This window comes from Girardinichthys multiradiatus, chromosome 14, assembly GCF_021462225.1.
Source record: "Girardinichthys multiradiatus isolate DD_20200921_A chromosome 14, DD_fGirMul_XY1, whole genome shotgun sequence".
NCBI lineage: Eukaryota > Metazoa > Chordata > Actinopteri > Cyprinodontiformes > Goodeidae > Girardinichthys > Girardinichthys multiradiatus.
The window spans coordinates 9,732,942-9,757,894 of NC_061807.1; the positions used below are offsets into that span (position 1 = coordinate 9,732,942).

General features: G+C 39.2%; 1 long non-coding RNA gene across 1 annotated transcript; it reads left to right on the forward strand.

The window, feature by feature from the left end:
• The first annotated feature begins 976 nt into the window (after positions 1-976).
• Positions 977-24,953, forward strand: LOC124880649. Its single transcript, XR_007041409.1, has 3 exons — positions 977-1,182; positions 24,441-24,666; positions 24,739-24,953. It is a non-coding gene; the product is annotated as an uncharacterized LOC124880649 (long non-coding RNA).

Consider the following 24,953-nt stretch of genomic DNA (forward strand, 5'->3'; position numbering starts at 1 on the left):
ATAAATAATGTTGGAAATAAAACTGTAGATCTGTTAAATTGCTTTAAGACTGTGTCTCATCTGTCATGTTTAGTAGAATGATTTAACATTAGTTTTGTGAAAGTTTGTTACCTCACAAAAAATAGAAGATGCAATTAAATCAGATAAAAAGAAATGTGTCTCATTTATTCAGTCTAATAGAATTATTTAACAGTAGTTCTGTACCACTGGGTCACATGACCTAAAAACTATTGGAAAAAAAAAACATGATTTGTGATGAAAGAAATGTATAAAAAATATAAAAATGCTTAAAATGGAATAAAAATAAGTGTGACTCATTGATCTAATCTAGTAGCATGATTTACTATTGTTTTTGTTTCAATTGGTCCCAAGACAAGGAATTTATTTATTTTTATTTTCCACGATTGTTTGGTTCGGAAACTTATTGACGGTCCCTAAGTGAACCACCGCGGGTCAGAAGAGGGAGCAACAGAGAGCAGCTAGCCGAAATCTGAGTGCCTGAATCGGATCAACCGTCAGCTAGATGCCGCTAACTCCGCGGAGCTTGAATATCCAATGTCCAACTTTAAACTAACTTCACCGCGGTATATCATGCAGCCCTATTAATTAGTTTCTAAACAAACTTGTATCGGTGTCGAAGGACAACAAACCACTCAAAATGGCGGACGTGGGTCGTTCCCACCGAGTGACGAAGCGTTTACCGTTTTAAGTCTATGGTGAACATTTGGTCTTTAAGAAGCTAATCCATTAGTCACCTAAAATGTTCCTAAACTGTAACTGACATGAAAACATACAAACCTAATCTGTGCAGCAGAACTTTAGGGTTGAAATCAGCCTCCAGGATGTTGAGACGCTGCTGATCTTCTTTGTCCTCTTTAGCTGTTTGGGAAATCTCTCCCACTGCTGCACTCTGCCACCGTTTGAGCTGCTGTCTCCACATCTTTGTTGTTAGCTTCTCTTCAAAAGATCTTTTAACAGTTACTGAGTAGTTATAACTCGGCTTCGATCCAAACTCTAGAGATGGAACATTTGAAGCAAAGCTTCGAGGAGTTTACAGAGTAAAAAGGTTCAATGCTTGTAAATGCAGTAAACCACGTGACCGATGACAAACGATGCCTCTTCTTCTTCTTCTTATAATGGCGGTTGGCAAACAACTGAAGGAGGCATTACCGCCACCAACTGGTAAGGAGTGTGAACCACATGACATTTATACATACTTATACATACCCCTTCATACACTAAATCCTATTATACAACTAATACTGTTTAAAAAAATTGAATATAGCCTGATATCCTCTGTGTTCTGAATCTTTTGCAATAAATAAACAATGTCTAATTTCATTTTCATATTACTAAGATTCCTAACCAACTTCTTCCTCTGGACCTGATATTTCCTACAATGTAAAATAATATGTTCTATTGTCTTATCTTCCTCGCACTCACATTTCCCTGTTTGATCTTTTCCTTTTATAAATAAGGATCTATTCTAAGACGTGATATAATTGTCTCTTCTCTCCTGTTTCATTCTGTTTTTCTCATTTCTCCAATTCTCCTTTGTATTTTATAAAACCAGCATCCTTTCCTTTCTTCTTCCTATAACCTCTGCCACCTCTCTTCCATTTTTTGTTTTATTATACACTTTACTTCTTTTACACTAAACCTAACATTAATGTCAACCATTAACCTCCTGGCGCTCTTCTTAGTCATATTATCCGCCATTTCATTCCCCTTAACTCCGTTCCGTGCTGGAAGCCATATAAAATAAACTGTAAGCCCCATCATAATGATTCCATAAAGCGTTTGTTGTATTTCAATTAATATATCTGGTCAACTATCTGATTGACTATGTTGCAAACTGGCCAATGATGAACTAGAGTCTGAGCAAATGATTGATTTTAATAGTCTAACCTCTTCCACCCACTGAACTGCGAGAAGTAAAGCAAGCATTTCTCTTGTATAAACCGATACTCCATCACTTACCATTTTTCCTACTTTAATATTAAATTGTGGTACACAAAAAGCTATTCCTATCCTATTTGCAGTATTTTTTGATGTATCAGTATATATATGTACATAGTTATAATACCGGTTTATGTATTCTTGTACAATATATTTATTCATAATAAACTTATTTTTTTCTTCTTTTCTAATAATGAAAAATCTATTTTTGCATCAGGAAGTATCCAAGGTGGTATTGTAGGTAAAGGAACTCTGACCTATATCTAATTTATTTAAATTAATTTCATTAGCTTTAGAATTTATGATCCATCCAAAGCTTTTTATTTTTTCCTTTTCACAACCTGTTGTAAGCACTTTTAATGTTGGATGGTCAGTCCTTTGTCTTTGTAAATTTGCCCAATAATTCAAAGATAAGTGGTCCCTTCTAATTTAAGAGGCACTTCTCCCATTTCAAATTCAAATTCAAAGATACTTTATTGATCCCCGAGGGGAAATTAGAATTCCATTACAACCCATCCAAACATACATCATGACACAAGACAAGGGGGGACGGGTCACCGAGGCTTTGCTGCCCACTCACAGGTGCTGCCCTTGTTAGATGAGAAAAGAGGCCACATTAGGTAAGAAGAGGTAAAAAAAATCATATTTCACACTTTATTCTTAGCAGGATACAGTTTGAGATTGCAAAAAACCTCAGCACAAAGAAGCAACAAGTTGACAAAACAACATCATGCCGGGAACGGTGAAGGTGGTGTGAGGGGTGCATATGTTTATCTTGAACATGTATGTGTGTGCAAGTGATTGTGTGCAAGTAAGTCCATGAAGCACTGTCACAGAGGCCATTGTCCTTGATGATACGTTGGAATGTTCATCAACCGGCCACAAAGTTCTGAGCAGGTCCACAAGTGTCCTCAGGGAAGGGAGGGAGCAGAGGGAGCAGAGCGTCATGTTTACATAACTTCCAGGAGAAGTTGAAGATAGCCAGCCATCAAGGCCGTGCAGGGGAGCCAGATTCAGAAAAACAATAATTATTTGGGTTAGGCTGACTCTTAATTTTCCGTCAGCCTTGAGAGTCTTGCTGGTGCTTCTCAAAGGCGAATCCAAACAGCCAAATTCCTGGTCTTTCGCCAGATCCGAGCGAACAACTTTCTCCAAGATTTATCCCATATCACCCCTGAGTCCATGAATCGCAACCTGCCTGCGATCCTGTGTAAGGATCACATCCAGTCTGCGATTCAGCTCACGTAACATCTCAGTCTGAGTGCTGATTGCCCTGAAAATCCCATCACACATGCCAGGCAGCCTTACAATGGCCAGAACAGCTGCTGACATTCTCCGAATTTCTCGATATGCCAGGTAACCGCTGACTCCAAAAAGCAGAAATCCTGATATCAAACATCCAATTATATACACATCTTCCACATCCTCGACTGACATTATCGACAAACACACAATCCTCCACTTCCAGGAGTCCATTGTGTATCCAGAGAAAAATGTCCAGTCCGGACAAGTTGGGCTCTCCTTCACCCTGTCTTCTCCTCGAGAAAATTTGATCAATTGCATTGAGAGACCAGCTGACCAAATCCATAACTCAGAATTTGGAAGATATGCAAAAAGAGGCTCCAAAGACAAGACACAGAGCTGAAGCAGGGCAGATATGGGAGGGGGTGGGAGACAGAGAAAAAGCATCCTCCTCCACCGAGAGCAGAAAGAAAGACTTGTAATGCTGCTATTGAAGATGTTTTAAAAGCACCTGTACATATTCTTAAAGCTTGATATTGAATATAATTTAGCTTTTGGAAATTTGGATCTGCTGCTGAATTATAAACTGTCAGTCAGTCATTTTCTACCGCTTATTCCATAGTGGGTCACGGGGGAGCTGGTGCCTATCTCCAACAGTCTATGGGCGAGAGGCGGGCTACACCCTGGACAAGTCGCCAGTCCATCGCAGGTCAACACGCAAACAACCATGCACACACTCATTCATACACCTAAGGGCAATTTAGAGAGACCAATTAACCTAACAGGCATGTCTTTGGACTGTGGGAGGAAGCCGGAGTACCCGGTGAGAACCCACGCATGCACGGGGAGAACATGCAAACTCTTGTATTTGGTGCATAATTCATGAATATGTTGGTAGAAATGATTTATGGTGTTTTTTAAATGGAATAGTGGGATATAAATGATTATAAATATGTGTCTAATGCTCTTTAAACAACAGTTACCAACCAAACCTTGTAGTAAACAGGGAATGATGGTTGAAGGAGCCACAGCATCTGCAATCGACCATAATGCAGCTTTAGGAATGGTGATAATAGTGAGTTTAAACATATTTTGATATGTTAGTTAACTGTATTTATGACTGAGGGCTTTGTATGATAAAAGTCACCACACCTGTCAACTAAATGCTAAACTAACCAAACACCTCCGTCTAACCAGTCCTTATTAAACCACTATCGTTATTTTACTGGGATAAAACAATTATTCCATGTTGGTGAATTATGTGGAGCGAAACTATAATTGAACAGAATTTTCCAATAAAACAACAGTTGCTGGTGAAACTGAAAGTAGCATTTTGTAGTACATCATAGTACATTGTTCTGTAACAACTGTTAGATTCTTGCTAAGAATCTGGTTATATGAGCCCTTTTTAATACGTTGTGGTCTCTGCAAGGCCATGCTGTGATGTTCGCTCCAAGCTGGAGTCCAACCTGAGAACAGGTTATTTTTATCTTCCTGCTGGTCAAGACCCTGAAATAATTGATCAGTGTCAACATGACCAGATGTAGATCATTGTTGAACCACTGCTTCTCTTGGTGGGACCTGGTAGGTCTCACAGACATGCTGACTTTGCCACCATGGTCTTATGTTGATGTATATGATGCTAAGAATATACAGAACCTCGTCAAAAACCTGTTAAAAATCTGACTGAGACAGTTGCAGCTGCTGAGATGCTCTAACAACTTTTAAAAAGATCCGTTTCAGTTTTCGTTTCCTCAGAATAACAGAATAACAGGACAGGAAAGAAGAAAAACATTTGATTTTCAGTTCCAGGAAGAAAAACATGTCTATTAATCCAGTCAACAACGCTGTAATATCAATGCTGCCCCAGTAGGAGGCGATGATGTTGACATTTACAGCAACAACCTTCAGAAGACCATCATGGTTAAAGCAGCATTAAACTAAACATTGGAAAGATCCTACCAGAACTTTTCCTGACAGTGTTTCCTGGACCTTCTGTCACAGAAACATCTCAGCTTAATTTTAAAGTTCAGAGAGCAAGTTGATTTAGAAAATACCCACAAATACCAGCTTTGTTGTTCTGGTTTCCAGCACAGGAATCAGTCGTGAACATGCACAAAGTGGGCCTTTACCCGACAAGTACACAATATATTCAACCAATGAGAATATTATTGAAAAGTTTATTTCAGTGATTCAGTTCACCAAGTGAATCTCATTAAATAGATTAATTTCTCACAGACTGATGTTTTAAAGCCTTTATTTCTGTTAATTATGATGATTTTCTGCTTCCTGTCAATGAAAACAAGACATTTAAGATCAGAATATTACATCGGACCACTAAAAACATTTTAGTACAGGAACGTGGTTTAATGAAAAGTACTAATAATAATAATCTTTGTCATTGCAATTGTACATTTCAACGAACTTTGTCCTGTGCATTTTAACTCAACAGGGAGCCCATTGTGTGGAGCCCTGGGAGCATTCAGGGGGTAAGGGTCATGCTCAGGGGCCCAGAGGGGCAGCATGTGGGATTCTAACCAGGGTCCTTGTGGCCTCTCTGGAATACAAACACCCAGCTCTCTATCCACTAGGCACCACTCCCCTAAAAAAGTATATTTAATACCTGCTTAAAGGTTATTTTTACAAGTTACTTTTAATCTGACAAATGAGCCTCATCAGAACATATATTCTAATTTATTTAACATGACTGTGTGTATTACAATATAAATCTGCCTCCAGGTGGCGCTGATGAAATCAGTTGAACAAAGTGAGTTCTGTCCTTGTTTTGATTGCAGCTGAGCTGTTCTGTCAGTTAAAGGATTTCAGGGTTTGCTGAGACCTGGAAACAGACTTGGAGCAGATGTTTCTCCTCTCAGACTCCTCAGTCTGAGGTAGAACCTGTCTGGTCTCTTTCACATCTTCTGCTCCATGAAGCTTTCAGGTCCATCATTAGCAGCTCAGTACATTCACACAGAATTTCATCCAACGTTCTCTCCTCTGTTTTTAGACTGTAAATACTTTAATCCTTTATTTATTGAATTGAAATCATCAGAAAGATCAGACTCCAGATCATGAGTTTGATTTATTTGTATTCCAGTTCCGTCTTTTTGAGAAAACCAAAGTTCTTCCATTTATATCAACGAGCTAAATGAACTCCATGGGAATGTTTAGGTTTAGTTGGACTTGGTAACTTAAAAGATTAAGACATTAAGCTTCATTATCTGGACTCTGATCTTGAACAGAACCTAAACTGGTCATGACAAACCTTTGGCCATTTATCCTTGTAATGTGTGTCGATGAGCATTCTTATCCTATTCTAACAAAAGGGAAACATTAGAACTTATGCTTTATATCACTATGGTATAAATGGGAAAAACAGCTATGAGTCATATTAATAAAGGTTATTCCTAACATTCTGATAGCAGTAGCAGTGTGCTGCTTTTGGCTCCTTCAGGACAGAAGTTTTATTATTACATTAACAGTTTTAATTGTTTTTGACGTTTTTGTCTTGTTTCTGCGGCTAGATAATTATTATACTACAAAAATGCCTGTAAGGGTCAAAGTGGAGCGCTCTTTGACCTGGAGGAGGGCGGGATGCGAAGTGCCTCACTAGCATTTAAAGAGACATCATCAAAACAAGTTGCTCTCAGCACCTCAGAACACGTAAAAGAGGAGCCTGCGGAGCTACAAGAACAAGGAGTTCAGACCAAAGCATTGAGGTTCCACTTTATATAGACCACAACTGGATAATTTAAGGTGAAAGAAAGAATTTAAAAGCATGATATGTGCCCTTTAAGGAGCTTAGTTTAGAATATGAATATTTTTACATGTCAGCTGCCAGTGGGTTTAATTTAAACTAAAAATTACAGGAAATTCAAAATTTTCCACTGCAAACTGATGTGAAAATAAAAGTTTTTATTTTCTTTAAAAAATTCAATATTTTACATCACAGAAAAAACTTCAACATTCCTCTGATTTATATAAATTCATACGATTTGTTCTTATTTATGTTGAGGCCATCCATTTTGGTTGCACATTTTGACATGCGCAGCTCAACAGACGTCGCAGCTCTGACGTCACCGGAAGTATAAACCAGCTGAGATGCAGAGTTTCGGGGCCATTTTCCACATGTCTAACAGGACAGCGTATAGGGGGCGCATACCTGGAGAAACAAGCTCGCAGGCGAACTTTTGCTCCACAAGGCCATTCCCGGAAGAGCTTGAAAGCTGGAAATCTGTCTGATAAGAGAAGATCAGAGGATTTATTTGCCAATCGAAGACCACGCCACACTCGGCGCAGGTAAAAACCCTACAGAGGTTCTATGTCCAAGGAGATGAGTTTCCTCCTTGTGTATGCAGTCGACTAAAAGGTTTGTCATCTTTTCCCCTCCTGGACGGACGAGAAATTACCGTTTTGTTTTTTTTCCTCTTTAATTCGATCACAGACGCGTGATCCCCTCCCCTCCTTTTCTTCAGACCTGATCCCTCAACCAGTGGAGATAAGAAATCAACTTCAAAGTAATTTCGTTATTTTTATATTAAACCGGATAGGTGCATTTAGAGGTCTGGGCAGGATGAGGCACTTAAGGTGATGTAGGATCACCAGTAGCTAATCTAAGATATTAACTTGTTGCAATACTGATTGAAGTGTTTTATGCTGAGCTGTATTTTGATTTGCTGCGGAATCGTGGTTAATGTTTGTCCGGCTGATCCCAAATCAGCCAGGAGTTAGAAGTTGGACTTTTAAAAGTTTTTCATTCAAGGCAACTGCGATCTGGGCCTCGTCCGACCACTCTTTGTTCCAGTTTTATTACTGGAGATGTTCCACTGGGTTCCCGCCTCAAGAGTTTTATGACCCTTTGTCAAGATTTGGGGCGATCACCTGGTTGTGGCTAACGGGGCGTGGCGATCGAGACATCAACACGACAGGAGGATTTCTTTCCATTTAACCCAAATTACACATTTTGTCCATAAACTGCTGGTTTGATCTTCATAGACACTAAATGCATATATATATATTTCTTTTATTATGATTGTTAGGTAGTCATTTTTATTCCCTTTGTGTAGAACGGTGCTTGTTAGTTAGGTGAAGGTTTTGGACCAGAATAATGGTATATCAGGATTATTTGGCTTCAATAAATCTTCATATATATAATTAAGAGAAGTGTTTGTGTTTATTTCGTGCAAGAGTGATTAATCTGTCAAAACAAGGTCGAAGTTCCACCTTCGGTGAAGCGGTTGAATAAACAGTGACAGTTGGTGGTTTGGTTAATAATTTGTAATTATTAAAGAGCTTTGAGCCCATAATCACAACACCAGAGGACATCTTTGATTTCTATTCGTAAGTGATGATTTTTGGTTAGGAAATTAATATTTTTCTAATTATTATTTTAAATTATGATTCTTGATGAATATTAATTAATCAATAATCATATTCCTTATATGTATAAACATTAGACATAAATATAATGCCATAAAATACAAATCATTAAATTAATGTAACATTGTGTTGAACAACAAAACTTGCATCCCTGAAAATGTTCTCGTTTTCCCAGCAGGAGAGAAAAAATAAAGAATCTACCTGAAATGAGATGAGAGCCTTCATTTAAACTAAACACATCTGACAGAAAGCATTTACTGTTGCTGGGAACACAAAGTGAAGAACCATCCAGCCAATATGTATATTTAGGGCCCCATATGGGTAGGAAATGTGCTGAAGGATGGAAACCCAATGTGGGATTTCTATGAGTTATATAAGGGTCTTAATAATGATAGCCTAGGAAGGTGTAATGCAGGATAACTTTGGGTAAAAGGTGGGACCCATATGGGCCCTAAATGAGTTGCTGTTTTTCATATGATTGTCCTGAAATCATTTGAGACCAACAAACAGCTCCCAACTCTGAAGTTTGTTATATTTAGTCAACCTAATTGGGCCCCATACTATAAACTCATTGTGAGTCCAGGGCCGTGTAGAACCCATCCAGCCTAATCCAACGCTTTTGGGCCCCACATTCACATGCTGGCTGGAAACAAGCTTCATACAACCAGGTAAACGTTCCTCATCATGGAGGACTCTGGGAAATGTTTTCTGGTGTGTCTCATTAGTCTAGTGTTGTCACACATTATAGCATTGGTTCTGAGTGTTTGGGTCACCTGGAAGTTATTCATTTTTGGGGGTTTGTTCACCGATTTGATCGACTGTAATTTGTTGATAGTCCCTAAGCGAACCACTTCGTTCAGCAGCAAGTACACGGAGTCTCGCTACCTGCCCTCTCTGCAGAGCAGACGGCATCCCTGCCAGCAGTTGAGAAAATGTCTGCCAAATATCAAACTTAAAACTAACATCTAATTTGAAATTAACTTCACTGAAGGAATAAAAGCAGACATTTGGAGGGAAGAAGAAAGACTATCCAATCAAAACAGTTTGAGGGTCTGACCCCGCCCAACATCCAACTCCTCCCCATCCCTGATTGGATGAACTTATCTTGAATCTGTTGGCTGTGGAGACAGCTTTAGTCTTATTTATTTTAGTTTTAGAAACTAAACAATTTTTTTCACATAAATAAGTTAAATAACTATCAGTGTTTAATTGAACATTTTGTTGATTAACAATATCTATAACCGGTTCCTTTAAATGAACTAAAACAGAAACAGCTGAAAATAGATCTATTTACTTGTGCGGAGTAATCTACAGCCGCACGTCACGAGAGAGCGAGCTGATCAGGAGTAGCTGAGATCTGATGAGTAGCTGCAACACCGCAGTCTGGTTAAAGTTACAGAGTTCGAGTTAAGAGAATATCACCTATGCATGTTAGTGGATGTTACAAGTGCGTCACTGACAACATACCACAATCATAAACCTTGACATCCACTACCTGTATGCCCCAGTTCTTCAATAAATCTGCCTTCAGTTATTGCAAACTGCATCCTGACTCCAGAAGTGTTCCTATCGACACCCCAAGAAGACACCAATACAGCAGAACCTTACCTTGTGGTAAAAATAACCTCTGCTTACATGAAGTTAAGAGTCTGCTGAAAATGATGTTGAACTCAGTGTTTTGGTAAAAGTGCTTCAGAAATGCAAGTTAATGAAACTTAGTAAAAAACAAAAACAAAAGTAGTCTCAGTTCCGAGGTCAAAAGGTTACCCAGCCACTTCACATTGACCTAATTGGACTAACGTGACTGATTCTGGGGATGCAGATGTTGGAATTATGAATCTGAGAATATTATTTAATATTTAACATTAATATTTTATCAAATAATATTATGGTCTGTTAAGGGTTGTCCTGCGAATACCAGCTCAGTAAGGCGATGGTATTAGGACAAAATAGAAAGATGTGAGACGAGCTCTGACATTATTGAACAGCATAGACTCTGCACATATATGGAGTGAATTCACACAATTTATTAAAATACAAGAATGTATTAACAAAAATAAGTCAACTCAAAGTCAAACATATTTCAATCAACAAACTCTTTACTATGCTAAAACAATCCAACTAAACTACCAAGCAGAATGAAAGAATAATGAAGACTAATGGACTATGTACAATATAAACAAGTTGTTTAAAGATGATTAGAAATAATGACCAAAAAGAGTGATGCAACATTACCATGCAATGTTTATGTTTGAGAACCAAGGATTATCTTGAAGAATCTGGAAATGAAGTTAAGTTAGTCTTGGAACCAACTTAGGAAATAATCAGCAACATTTAGACAACCCTTCACAATGCAAGATCAGATAAAATATTATTTTAATAAAATAATGTTTAAATAATGATCTGCTGAATAAAACCAACCTTCTGGATGACTAATTATCAACAGTGTCTCATTAGCTGTTTTTATTTATTAAAATAATATTTAAAGAAATATTATTAAGGGAGTATTTTGGAAAAGAGCCAAATCTTTCTGGAAAAATTGGGCTTAATGGTGTTTACTTAATTATCAAATCTGGTAAATGATGTTTAGGAACTATTATTCACTAGCTTGAAAACTAACAAACTTTCTGTTAAATATTCTTTAGTAGCAGCACGTGTTCTTACCGGTTAGCAGTTAAACTAACAAAGAAGCGGTAATTTAGCACCAGAAACAAACACATACCTTTAAAATACCAGGGTTAATAAAAGGGTTAAAATGCATAAGTGTGGACGGCGCGTTATGATCAATGTTCTGTTTAAAATCACCCTTTAAATAAAGTTTGTCTTAACTTTAAAAACATACAAAGAACAAAACCTGAGCACGTGTGCTGCAGATATTCTGCTAGCACCAAGATAGCTGAGTTCAACATAAACAAAACCAAACTTCATAAAATGAAAAACGTTTAGATTATTTCAGTCTAAATGTCTCTCTATTACTCTCTGCCCAAAACACTTAACCTCATGAACTGTGGTGAGGAATGTTGTCCAAGCAACAATGAAGTTTGAAGAAAGTATCCACAGTGAACAAAGGGTTAGCTTCCTGCTAACCTCCAGCTGTGTATGAAAAACGGCTCGTTGTGTCCGCCAACCACACTGCACGTTAACACGGTGATGCGGTCTCTGCTGTCTTCCTTCCAGACTGGGAGACCGCTCTGCTCGGCTTCATAGAGACCGCGTCTCTGTAGGGAACTTCTCTGGGACAGTTTGCTTCTGCAGGTCTCAGAGAGAAAGAAAGCAACTCTTACACCTTAATTTCCCCGTTCATGAATAATAATACCGGATACACAAACAGTATTTCATTCGTATTTATCTTTGCATATGATCGATGATCGTATGACAAACTTGGATACAGTTGAAGACTTTATGTCTGTTTGCCAGCAAAGAGACATCAGTGCGCTTTGTTCCCCTCCTATCCCAATGAAAACCAGCTTGGAAGAGGTAGGCTTGTTGGAGAGGGCCTGCTCTTATTCAGACAGAGGCATCATGGGAAGTCTGCTGTTACCCCCCTTCCGAGTTGCTGGAAGTCAGTTAAATGCAATTATTTTGAAAGTTCCAGAAAAGTGTGTACCGGAGTTTATTGTTGAAATCCATGGCTGGGTCCCAACACAGAGTAGACTTGACCACAAGACCTGAGATCTGGAAGGTTAATACAACAGCAATAGATCTTTAAAGCTGTAGTAGGTAACTTTTTTAATGTTTTTTACATGTTAATTAAAACTGGCTCTGTGTCCTGGAGGAATGTCTTGGCAGTGTCAATCTCACTCGTGTTCACTGCTCGCATCCCGTCCTCTCCATCGTTTCATAGTTCCTGCTCAAATTGAAGGTGAGCTGCAGCTCTGGTAATGGTGGGAGCCGTGCTAACAGCTGCAGCACACCAACAATCTGGAGTTGGGACGTGGGAGCGATGTATTTCTGTAAATAGCAGTAGGACCATTGGGAAGAGCCAGAGGAGCTTGATTTTTACAGATCATCTGTCTCATGTTCTACTGTCTGGACATAGACCCATTTTCAACATATTTGTAAAAAAAATAATAACAAAAAATATACCTCCTGCAGCTTTAATGTATTTTGGTGCTAAGGCATTTAGCTAAGTCATTTAGCTGTCTGATGGACTTTTTAGTCAGACCTGTGAAGACACTGTTGCAGTAATCCATTCCACTAACGAAGAACACATGGATGAGTTCTTCAAGTAGGTCATTAGTGAAACACAGGAGCAGCAGCCTCCAAGCCAAAGAGCATCAAACCTCCTGACCCTGCACAACCGACAACTCCATCCACACAGGGCACACCTGGAACCCACACAAACTCCAGTAGCAAGTTACCCCGGAATCCAGCAGGAGAACAGGCAGGCACTAGACTGCCAAGGCTCCTGGAACTCAGAGGACACACATCCCAGGTGAGCAAACCTCAGGGAGGTTAAGAGAGGGGGGAAATATCAGCTAATAAATGAAATGATTTAGATGATTTCAGGCTGCTGGAACATTTAACAAACTGAATTAAATGTTTCTGCTGGAAAGGAACATTAAACAGTGAATAATGCAGTCATGATGAAGAGGAACCGAGCAGATCAGCACCAGGAGACACTGAAACCTGATGTTTGACTCAACATGAGGTCGGATCATAACGTGTGACCTGCTGCTGAGAACCACTGATGGTTTATGGTGCTGCACATTGTTCTGGACGGATTCTGCAGAGGGAAGAAGCATCTATCAGGCTGCTCTGGTCAGTGGTGATGAAGATGAAATGAAGACACGTTTGAAGGTTTAAACACAAAGAAAACATCTAAAAGTCTGAAGCTGTCAGAAGCTCCTGACCTTCATTAAGTTGAACCTGAAACTCTGCAGCTCAGCTTGATTCAGGTTTAGAGAAGAATGTAGTAATGGGTCTCCACTGTTCAGGTCCAGCTTAGAACAGGTTCTAGAACAAATCTGTAACAGGTTGGTTTGGTTCTGCTGGAAGACACAAACTGTTGATACCAGTGTTTGGGTTCCTCTCAGCTGGTTGGTGATGGAGATGATGAGGTTGGTCCTCATGAGGAGGAAATAGACGACTAACCACTGAGATGTTTCTCATCAGCATCAAGTTCTTTAGGAAGGTTTGTCTCCTCTGGTTCTACAGATCTTCCATCATCCAGCAGGTCAACGTGGACTCACGGGTCAGCTGCTCCGTTCTGAGACAATAAAGTCATGTGAGGTCCAGCTGGTTCTTCAGGAGGCTGGTCTGGTTTAAAACATGAAGTTTTTTCATACGCCACAAAAACAGCAACAGCAGCAATAATAATTATACCAACTGACAGACCGACCACCAGTTCAACAGATCCATCTTTGTTGCCTCCATCCGGGTCACCTGCAGAACAGAACTAAGTGTTAGTATAATCTGTCAGGTAGGAGATGTCTGAAGAACATCATCTCCTGCTCTCAGACCAGCTGCTTTCTACAGAGTCTCATCATCAACATCTTGAGGAAACATCTGACCAGTGGGGCGCTTTAGAAAACTGGTGACGGGAAAACTCTGAGTTTGGGAAAATTCTGGATTTCATGTTTAAAAAAGGAGAGAAGAGTCCTAGTCCTATTATATCACCATGGTAACAACATCTGTGTACATAACCAACTTGCTGACAGCTTTCCACCGGGTTTCTGCTGGCCCACCTGAAGTGCTGTCCCACATGGATTAATATTCCTAAAGGAGTCCAGGAACCACAGGTTGAAGACTGCTGCATTGAACAATGATGTTAGCTTTCTGCAGAGATTGAAGGATTGGCTAAATATCTCCAGACCTATTAGTGTATTATTTCTGCTTGGACAATAATCAGATTTAAAAATCACTAGTGCACAGCTCCTAATTTACCTCAGATAATATTTGCTCCTAACCCAGTTCATAAGAAGCTTCAGACATCATTATGCTAAAAAACCAAGAACAAACAAAAACACAGATCTGTTTTAAAATAAAGAAAAAGCATGCTTAAAAAATTTGGTACTGTGGTGGGAAATAATTCTACAGTTCTGAAGGCCTTTTCTATGCAGAGTCTTTTAGGGAACATGAGATTAATTTAATTTTCTGTGGTACCACTGTCCAATCAGATTCTTTCTTACCTTCAAAAATAACCCAATTTTTCCCATTCTCATTTTAAATGTTTGTTTTGCCAAGGAAAATGTGTTTAACAAAACCGATTACTCTCAAAAGTTTTAAAAGTTTTAGATGGTGATATCTTAGAAAACAACAAGTGTTTCAATATTTCTGTGCAGCACAGAACTGATTAGGTTTCTCTTTCCTTCTCCAAAGGGAGAAAAAAGAACCTGCAGAACCAAGCCTTTCATAGTTTTTGTCAGGACCTGATATGAGGTACAGTATAAATCAACACGCTGCATGAATCAGAAGAGGGAAGAAAAAAACCTAATATAACCTCTTCCCAGCAGCTGCTGTGAAAAACAATGAATTTGTACTTTCCATAAGCGTCAGTTAACACTTGCAGACAAAAACTGCACCAAACTGTAAGTACTGTGTCAGAGACTGTATGAAGACCATCTGCAGTAGAACTAAGCCTGTTTTAATGAGGTCTCTACCCATTAGATTTATGGGATACAAATTCTGACAACAGAAAATAATATCTGAAGGAGAAACCCATCAGGTTTTACACATGCGCTGGGTTTTAAAAATGCTCCTTCATGAGATCTGTCCTGAGAATAACATAGAAACACATGGTTACTGCTGAGTTTTGGAGATGTTGTAACTTCCTCTGCTTTTAATAACTTTTAATAACTAGAATAATTGACCCTGAATATTCCACGACGAAAGAGAACTTGCTTCTCTGAAAGAATTAACCGGAAAGTATCAAATGTACTAAGTTATCACCCTTTTAAAGATACTTTTCTAACCCTAAAATAACATTTTAACCCGCTATATCTGTCAACGTCAAGCAAGCGTCACATGAGCAGCGGTTAATAAGCGTTCTTCATTGCAGAAAATAGGAAAAGATTTATGCAAATGTGTGTGTGTTTGTACGTTACCCCCATCAGTTTCTAAATCGCTCCAGAGTCAAACTGTCATGGCACACAGTCCTCCATCAGTCCAAAAACAACCAGGCCCTTTCCAGGTGTGTTGGTGAGACATTCACTCCTTCCTTGTCTACTTTAACTTCTCCAGGAGGTAGAAAGAACTTTGCTCCGGCCTGTTTCTCTTCTGCCCGCATAAGATGTGCTTTCAATATAAATCCAGTGTATCGCTCTTCTGGCTCTTGCAAACAGCATGGATCGTTATCCATCTCAGTGGGTTTGGGACCAGACTTCTTCTGAGTTTCGTTCTGGTGGAAACTCACACTGTCATTTGCAGCAGGCAGGCAGGCAGGCAGACCCTCTCTCTTTCAGGCCGGGCTGAAGAAGTGTCTCTGGTGGAGTAACCATGGAAGGGCAGGTTTCTAATGTCCAGACTCAAAAACCAGATGTTGCACTCAAATCCCATGTGTGTGTGTGTGTGTGTGTGTGTGTGTGTGTGTGTGTGTGTGTGTGTGTGTGGGTGAGAGAGAGGCAGAAGAAAAAGTTTAGTATAGGTTCAGATTTTGCACAGAGAAATATTATCAGTCAGTCAATCAGTTGTCCACCTGCCTGTCACTTCCTTCCACAACATGCACTATACTCCTTTCTAAAACAACTTTCTTTTCCCATCTCTAATGTCCCTTTTCACTTTTACCTTATTTTCTGACTGATTACATTATTTAAGACAAACAGAACTTCCTGCAGGAAAGTTTTAACTCTTCTTAATTGATGCACTCTGTCCTTTTTAATCTTGTTCTTATTTTTATTTTTCTCCCAATCTCCATCTATCAACTGTTTTATTTTATTTAACTGATTTACACTCAAACTTCCACCCTGTGGAAAACCAAACTTATCTTCTCAAATTAAAGCACATTTAACACAATACTCTCCACCTTTTTCTTTCATTATTTTATAAATCGCAGTCTGGAGAAAGACGCAACTCTGATGCCTTTGAGGTTCCGGAAACATGTTTTTTACCTGTTCAGCGGCACGTCTGCCGTCTGGCTTTTCTCCTTTATAAGGTGTAGAAATTTGCAAAAAACCACATCATACAGAGCAACTTCTCACCCAGATATAATTGCAGATCTATGGTCCAGATCCGATCGGCCAGAAACTGCAGGCAGGCACCACGACTCCCCTCTGTTAAATGGAGGTGGACTGAGGACAACTTAGTCTTCAGGCTGGCCAAGCGTCCTTATCCCCTCCTGCGGATTCCTCTGGCACGTTAGATCCGGTTGGAGACGCCAAAATTGTTGTGGATTTTTCTTATCAAAGTGGGATAGACATTAACTCATTAACAAGAGAAAGACCGGACTTTGTCTTTATAAGTTTATTCAAAGGCATTCAGCGTTTGAAGACTCTGTCACTGAGCTTAGTCAGTGAAGCAGAGCCCCGAACAGAATTTATAGACAGTATTTATACCAATATGTGGGTGTTACCTCAACTTAAAAAGAGTTTGGAAATATAGCCCCTAGACCCTCCCTGGGTCAGAAGTAACAAAGTTATTTATGAGGGCACCCATCTACCATCCCTTGAGATACAACACTTCAGGGAGTGTTAACCATAAAACTCCTGATAATTAATTTAGAGCCCATCTGCTCTTAAGTAACCAAACACAGAGGTCAGAGGTGAGAGAGGTAAAAAGAAGGTCAGAGCATTAAAATAATTTTCCCATAACAAGATTAGAAAGGCTCAAGTGAATAAAGAGAGTGTTGAGGTGGTATATTTTCATATTGAAAGAGCATATGATATGATGTGGAGGGAAGGGTTATTAATGAAAATTAGAAGAATGGGTATAAATGGTTGTATGTTTAGATGGCTTGAGAATTTTTTAGAAGGAAGACAAATACAAGTGAGGATAGGGAAGGAGTATTCTGAGAGATTGAATATAGAAAATGGGACACCACAGGGAAGCATAGTAAGCCCGTTATTATTTTCTGTTATAATTAATGATGTGTTTAAGGAAGTAGGGGGTGGAATGGGATTTTCACTGCTGATGATGGAGCAATGTGGAAAAAGGTAAGAATTTAAAATTTATTGTAAAGAAGCTGCAGGGGGGCAATTTCAGTTGTAGAAAAATTGTCATATAAATGGGATTTTAAGTTTTCTGTGGAAAAAACTAAAATAATGTTTTTTACACAGAAAAGAGTTGATGCAAAAATCAAGTTGAAATTATATGATCAGGAGTTGGAAAGAGTTAAACAATTTAAGTTTCTTGGGTTGTGGGTTGATGAAAGAATGACATGGGGTGTACACATTAAGAAAATATTAGATAAATGTAGGAAGGTCAGTCAGTCATTTTCTACCACTTATTCCATAGTGGGTTGCGGGGGAGCTGGTGCCTATCTCCAGCAGTCTATGGGCGAGAGGCAGGGTACACCCTGGACAGATCGCCAGTCCATCGCAGGGCAACACACAAACAACCATGCACACACTCATTCATACACCTAAGGTCAATTTAGAGTGACCAATTAACCTAACAGGCATGTCTTTGGACTGTGGGAGGAAGCCGGAGTACCCGGTGAGAACCCACGCATGCACAGGGAGAACATGCAAACTCCATGCAGAAAGACCCCAGGCTGGGAACTGAACCCAGGACCTTCTTGCTGCAAGGCAACAGTGCTACCAACTGCGCCACCGTGACATGGGGTGTACACATTAAGAAAATATTAGATAAATGTAGGAAGGTGTTAAATATAATGAGGTGTTGTAGCCGACTGGGGGAGCTGATAGAAAGGCATTGGAAGCCATTTATACTGGATTAATTAGGTCAGTCTTGGATTATGGGAGCATAGTTTATAATTCAACAGCAGATCCAAATCTCCAAAAGCTAAATTATATTCAATATTAAGCTTTAAGAATAGGTGCAGGTGCTTTTAAAACATCTTCAATAGCAGCATTACAAGTTGAAATGGGAGAAATGCCTCTTAAATTTAGAAGGGACCAGTTATCCTTGAATTATTGGGCAAATTTACAAGGACAAAGGAATGACCATCCAACATTAAAAGTGCTTACAACAGGTTGGGAAAAGGAAAAAATAAAAAGCTTTGGATGGATCATAAATTCTAAAGCTAATGAAATTCATTTAGATAAATTAGATATAGGTCAGAGTTCCTTTACCTACAATACCACCTTGGATACTTCCTGATGCAAAAATAGATTTTTCATTATTAGAAAAGAAGAACAAAAATAAGTTTATTATGAATAAATATATTGTACAAGAATACATAAACCGGTATTATAACTATGTACATATATATATACTGATACATTAAAAAATACTACAAATAGGATAGGAATAGCTTTTTTGTACCACAATTTAATATTAAAGTAGGAAAAAGGGTAAATGATGGAGTATCGGTTTATACAGGAGAAATGCTTGCTTTACTTCTAGCAGTTCAGTGGGTGGAAGAGGTTAGACTATTAAAATCAATCATTTGCTCAGACTCTAGTTCATCATTGACCAGTTTGCAACATAGTCAATCAGATAGTTGACCAGATATATTAATTGAAATACAACAAACACTTTATAGAATCATTATGATGGGGCTTACAGTTTATTTTATATGGGTTCCAGCATGTCACGGAGTTAAGGGGAATGAAATGGCGGATAATATGGCTAAGAAGAGCGCCAATAGAATAATGGTTGACATTAATGTTAGGTTTAGTGTAAAAAAAAGTAAAGTGTATAATAAAACAAAAAATGGAAGAGAGGTGGCAGAGGTTATAGGAAGAAGAAAGGAAAGGATGCTGGTTTTATAAAATACAAAGGAGAATTGGAGAAATGAGAAAAACAGAAAGAAACAGGAGAGAAGAGACAATTATATCACGTCTTAGAATAGAACCTTATTTATAAAAGGAAACGATCAAACAGGGAAATGTGAGTGCGAGGAAGATGAGACAATAGAACATATTATTTTACATTGTAGGAAATATCAGGTCCAGAGGAATAAGTTGGTTAGGAATCTTAGTAATATGAAAATGAAATTAGACATTGTTCATTTATTGCAAAAGATTCAGAACACAGAGGATATCAGGCTATATTTAATTTTTTTAAACAGTGTTAGTTGTATAATAGGATTTAGTGTATTGTTGGACCACTTGTTTGCTGAGTATTGGATTATCTGCCCGTTGTTGGACGTCACTGTGCCCCTCCAATGGCATCGGCCATTTTGTACCCAGGACAGCCCGCTCCTACATATCCCATCGAGCATTGCGACTGATATGACTGGGCGTCCCCAGTCTGACGTCACAGGATGCTATATAGGAGGCGCTCATGTTTGAAAAGCTGCCTTCCGCTGGAAACGACCTGGTGATTGAAGAGCACCACTTTAAGAGAAGAACTCTGTGATGAGTTTCATTCATTCTCTCTCGTTGGACAACGAACTATTCATAACTGAAGTCTGTGGCCGCAGGTTTCACTTTTGCCGATCGAAGACGTGAGTTAACACGTAACTGGAGACACGGAGCTTCGGAGAGACGAACCGCTACCGTGTTTCATTTTCAAGTCGACTTTGATGGTCAGATCATATTTTTCCTTTTTGTCAAGAAGACCGAAGGACAAAGACTGACCGTTCCCCTGAAGTTAATTGTGGATGCACAATTAACTCAACCCCACGTTTCCTCGCTCGAATTCCCTTGCTCAGGAAGAAGACGACACAAGTAAAACCCATTTCTTTTTTTATTTCTTTATTAGAAGGCCTGGGCAGGGTCAGAGGTTGTAGAAGCGATCAGAATCGCTGGTTAGGATCTCATGTGTTCTGAATAATATGTGCATGTAACCTTGCTTGTTGAAACTTTGATGTGTTATGTAATATCGGGATCCGCCGTGTTCCTAGAGCTGTTTGTGTTTACTATCTGAACGCGGGTGCGTTGCAAAACTGGACTGTTAAAACGACCTCATGGTAAAATTCTCCATTTTACCTTTGTCTTCGATCTCACTGTGCTAGCTTGCCGCCAAAAGTTATCAATCCTTTGTGTTCAGGAGTAAAGGGGGAAGTTTTATGATCAGAAGATCATAAAAGACACTCTAAGCTGCGCTCCAACCCCCCACCAGTCATCACCACACCCCCCTTTCATATCCTCTCCTTTCCTCTGTTGTGCCATAAACTGCTGGTTGACTCAATACATACCCACTACCGTTTGTTGATTTTGCTTATTTAGATGTGTTTACCCCTGTGTGTGTAGAATTTTGCATGTTGAGTAGGTGACAGTTAATAAATATTCACATAGATAAAGAGAGAGCGTTTGGTGTTTCATTGTGTGCAAAAAGTGATGTGTCAGTCAAAATAAGGTTCAAGTTCCACACGTTTCGGCAGAAACGGTCGATTAAACAGTGACATCTCCGGCAATAGTTATTAATTATTACGGAGTATTCAACGGTTGTAATTGTCAGAGGCGTTGAGCCACAATTACAACACCAGAAACCTCTCTGGTCTCGATTCGTAAAGGAGGATTTATGGTTAAGAAATTGATTTTGTCAGATTATGATTTGTAATTATAATTATTGATCAAGATTATTCAATCAATAATCATACTCCCAACATATGGCGTCCCTGGGTGGGCCTTAAAAAGACAGACATCAAATCACTGTTGCACAGAATGAACAGTTGTGATCTCCGTTAACTAGACGTTGATTGGGAGACTTGAGTTTCGCACAGAACGTTTGTGAATTAGGGGATTTCGATTAGGTTGTGCTCAGTTCTACTGCAAAGGATAACATTAGCTTTCAGAGGTGTTTGTTGTGGATGCAAGGTGAAAGTTGGGTTAACTTGTGGAAAAGTTAAAGTTAATTTCCAGTCGCCAGCCTGCTGCTGCAGCTGTAAAAACCAGCGCTGATAAGCAGCAGACCTGCCCCCAGTGTCCACTGAGCGTAATTACAGTTGTGACCAACATTCTCCCAGTCAGTTAGAGAACAACACCTACATCTGGTGGCCATTTAATACATTACAGATTGCAGCTGGATTTCCCAAACCGCAGACCTGCACTCAGTACCATCTGGTGGTCACTAGTGCAAATTGCATTTCCTACGTTGATATTTTTTTTTTTTAAATCACTCAATTCATTAACACAGGCAGATTATTCCACCACCTATGCTAAGCTTGTGGTGTCGTATTCAAAATGCTTGAGGCTGTAACTGCTGCCAAATGTGGATCAACAAAGTGTTTAGCAAAGGGTGTGAATACTTATGGAAATGTGATTTCTATATTTAATAAATTTGAAACAATCTCAAACCAACTTCTTCCAGATTGTCATAATGATGAAAGAGATTAAATTGATATAATTTAGAATAAGGCTGTAACATAACTAAATGTGGAAAAAGTGCAGCGCTGTGAATACTTTGTGGATGCACTGTATGTCATTTATTTTAGTGACAAGTACACCTTCTAAAAGAGAAGTATTATTAAAACTCTTCACTAATGGATTACTGGTTTATATGGCAGATGTGTTGATTTCCAGTCATGTTTAACTCAGTGCTGATGTGTGAGAGTTCTACTTCTTACTTTGATACAATATCACAATAAACAAACATATACAGGTCCTTCTCAAAATATTAGCATATTGTGATAAAGTTAATTATTTTCCATAATGTAATGATGAAAATTTTACATTCATATATTTTAGATTCATTGCACACTAACTGAAATATTTCAGGTCTTTTATTGTCTTAATACGGATGATTTTGGCATACAGCTCATGAAAACCCAAAATTCCTATCTCACAAAATTAGCATATTATTAAAAGGGTCTCTAAATGAGCTATGGACCTGATCATCTGAATCAACGAGTTAACTCTAAACACCTGCAAAAGATTCCTGAGGCCTTTAAAACACCCAGCCTGGTTCATCACTCAAAACCCCAATCATGGGTAAGACTGCCGACCTGACTGCTGTCCAGAAGGCCACTATTGACACCCTCAAGCAAGAGGGTAAGACACAGAAAGAAATTTCTGAACGAATAGGCTGTTCCCAGAGTGCTGTATCAAGGCACCTCAGTGGGAAGTCTGTGGGAAGGAAAAAGTGTGGCAGAAAACGCTGCACAACGAGAAGAGCTGACCGGACCCTGAGGAAGATTGTGGAGAAGGGCCGATTCCAGACCTTGGGGGACCTGCGGAAGCAGTGGACTGAGTCTGGAGTAGAAACATCCAGAGAACACCGTGCACAGGCGTGTGCAGGAAATGGGCTACAGGTGCCGCATTCCCCAGGTCAAGCCACTTTTGAACCAGAAACAGCGGCAGAAGCGCCTGACCTGGGCTACAGAGAAGCAGCACTGGACTGTTGCTCAGTGGTCCAAAGTACTTTTTTTGGATGAAAGCAAATTCTGCATATCATTCGAAAATCAAGGTGCCAGAGTCTGGAGGAAGACTGGGGACAAGGAAATGCCAAAATGCCAGAAGTCCAGTGTCAAGTACCCACAGTCAGTGATGGTCTGGGGTGCCGTGTCAGCTGCTGGTATTGGTCCACTGTGTTTTATCAAGGGCAGGGTCAATGCAGCTAGCTATCATTCAAGATATCTGGAATGTTCATTTTAGATAGGAAGAATGTTATTTTAGATATCTAAAATACATATTCAGTCAAGCTAATAAATGTCAAAATTGTAGAAATTGTAAAGATTTATAGGTATCTGAAACTTGATTCTTACAAGTACAATTTCATTTTCTGAGATTCTGAAATTAAGTTTATGCTAGCAAAAATGTAATTGAGGACATCTATAATTACAGTTCTGACTAGTATGAATGTAATTTTGACTAGGAATAATCCTATTTTAGTGATCCACAAATGGAACAACAGAGATGTGTGCGCTTTGAAGAAATGTTAAAATGGCCTGCCATATTAATGCCATCCAGGTTAAGTGATTGATTAATAAAGCGTGAGCACGGATTTCTATCGGCTTTGGGGTTTTTTTGTACCTGTTGACACTTGTAAAAGACAACAGCTGGAGCATCAGTTAAATGTGGATGAGGTGCCCCTAGAGGTGGATGATTTTATTTATTTCACTAAAAACTACTGTATTTTCACTTGAAGGCAAAAAAGAACACTTAATGAAATAGGACAATTGTCTTTAGTTAGAGAAGTGATTGGTAAATCAGAAATTATTATAACTATGATTATACATAAATTCAACACGGGCAAGCCTAGAACTCAGTGTGGAGTCATGCACAGACCCAGACATTGCTGATAATGTGGGCTGCATCATACATGATCTTCACAGATGCTATGTCAACTACATTTATATTAAAAAAGTATTTAATACAGAATAGAATAGAAAATCCTTTATTGTCCCACAATGGGAGAAATGTGGGTGTGTCAGAAACAAAGCAAAAGGCAATGAAACGTCCAGGTTCACGCATCACTAAAACCATAAAAAAAGTTACCAGAATAGACGCTAGTCAATTAAAAAAGGGGGAAGACAGAACGATAAAACAATGTGCTATGTTGAACAAAAGAATGTAGTGAAGTAATAAAACTAAGAAATAAAGCATTTAAAATGTTAAAAAAGTAAACCAATTCATCAGAATCTAATTGAGAACAAAAGAAAGCAAGCAAAGTGTTGAGAATTGGGAGTGTTATTCCTGTGCTTGTCCACAAGAGGTCCTCCTTGAGCCACTGCTGCCTCTTCTACAGGTGTTCCCTGATCTATGGCTGATTGTGCATACCTGGGAGGAGTATTTAGGAGCCTGCCAACAGTCCTTTGCTGCCTGAGTGTTTTTGTCCATGTGGTAATCACCAAGCCAGTGAAACTTTGCCTGTCTGACCTGAGCCTGTGCTAACCTTGTTTGTTTTTCTGCCAGTACCTGTGAGGTGTGGGCGGTTTCCTCTCTACCTGGACTCGGACATCCAGCACCTCTTACTACAGTTTGTGAACTTTGGATTATTCACCACTAGACTCCCAAGCTCCTCCATCTGTGTGGACTCAGACCTGCTGTGGACTGTTCTTGTTGGACAAGCATTCTGGATTGCCTGACTCCCAAGCCCTGTGGAATGATTCCCCCGGTGTATTTCTGCCCTGTGATCAAAGTAAACTAAACTCTTTGGACCTTGTGGATTTACTTCCTTGTGGCCAGAACTAATCAGTACTTTTCTCTTCAGAGTACCCGTGAAGTCTGGAGAACCTGCCGACCATTACATACTACTTTTCCGGTGGAACTGTAAGCATTGTTTGTAAATAAACCTTTGAACCTTTTCTGGTCTCCTGTGTGAGTTTGAATGTGGGTCAAACAAATTCCTAAAATGATGACACAAAGGTAAGAAAGATCACGAAGAATGCAAAAAGAGAATATTGGAGAAACCTTTGTAATACCGTA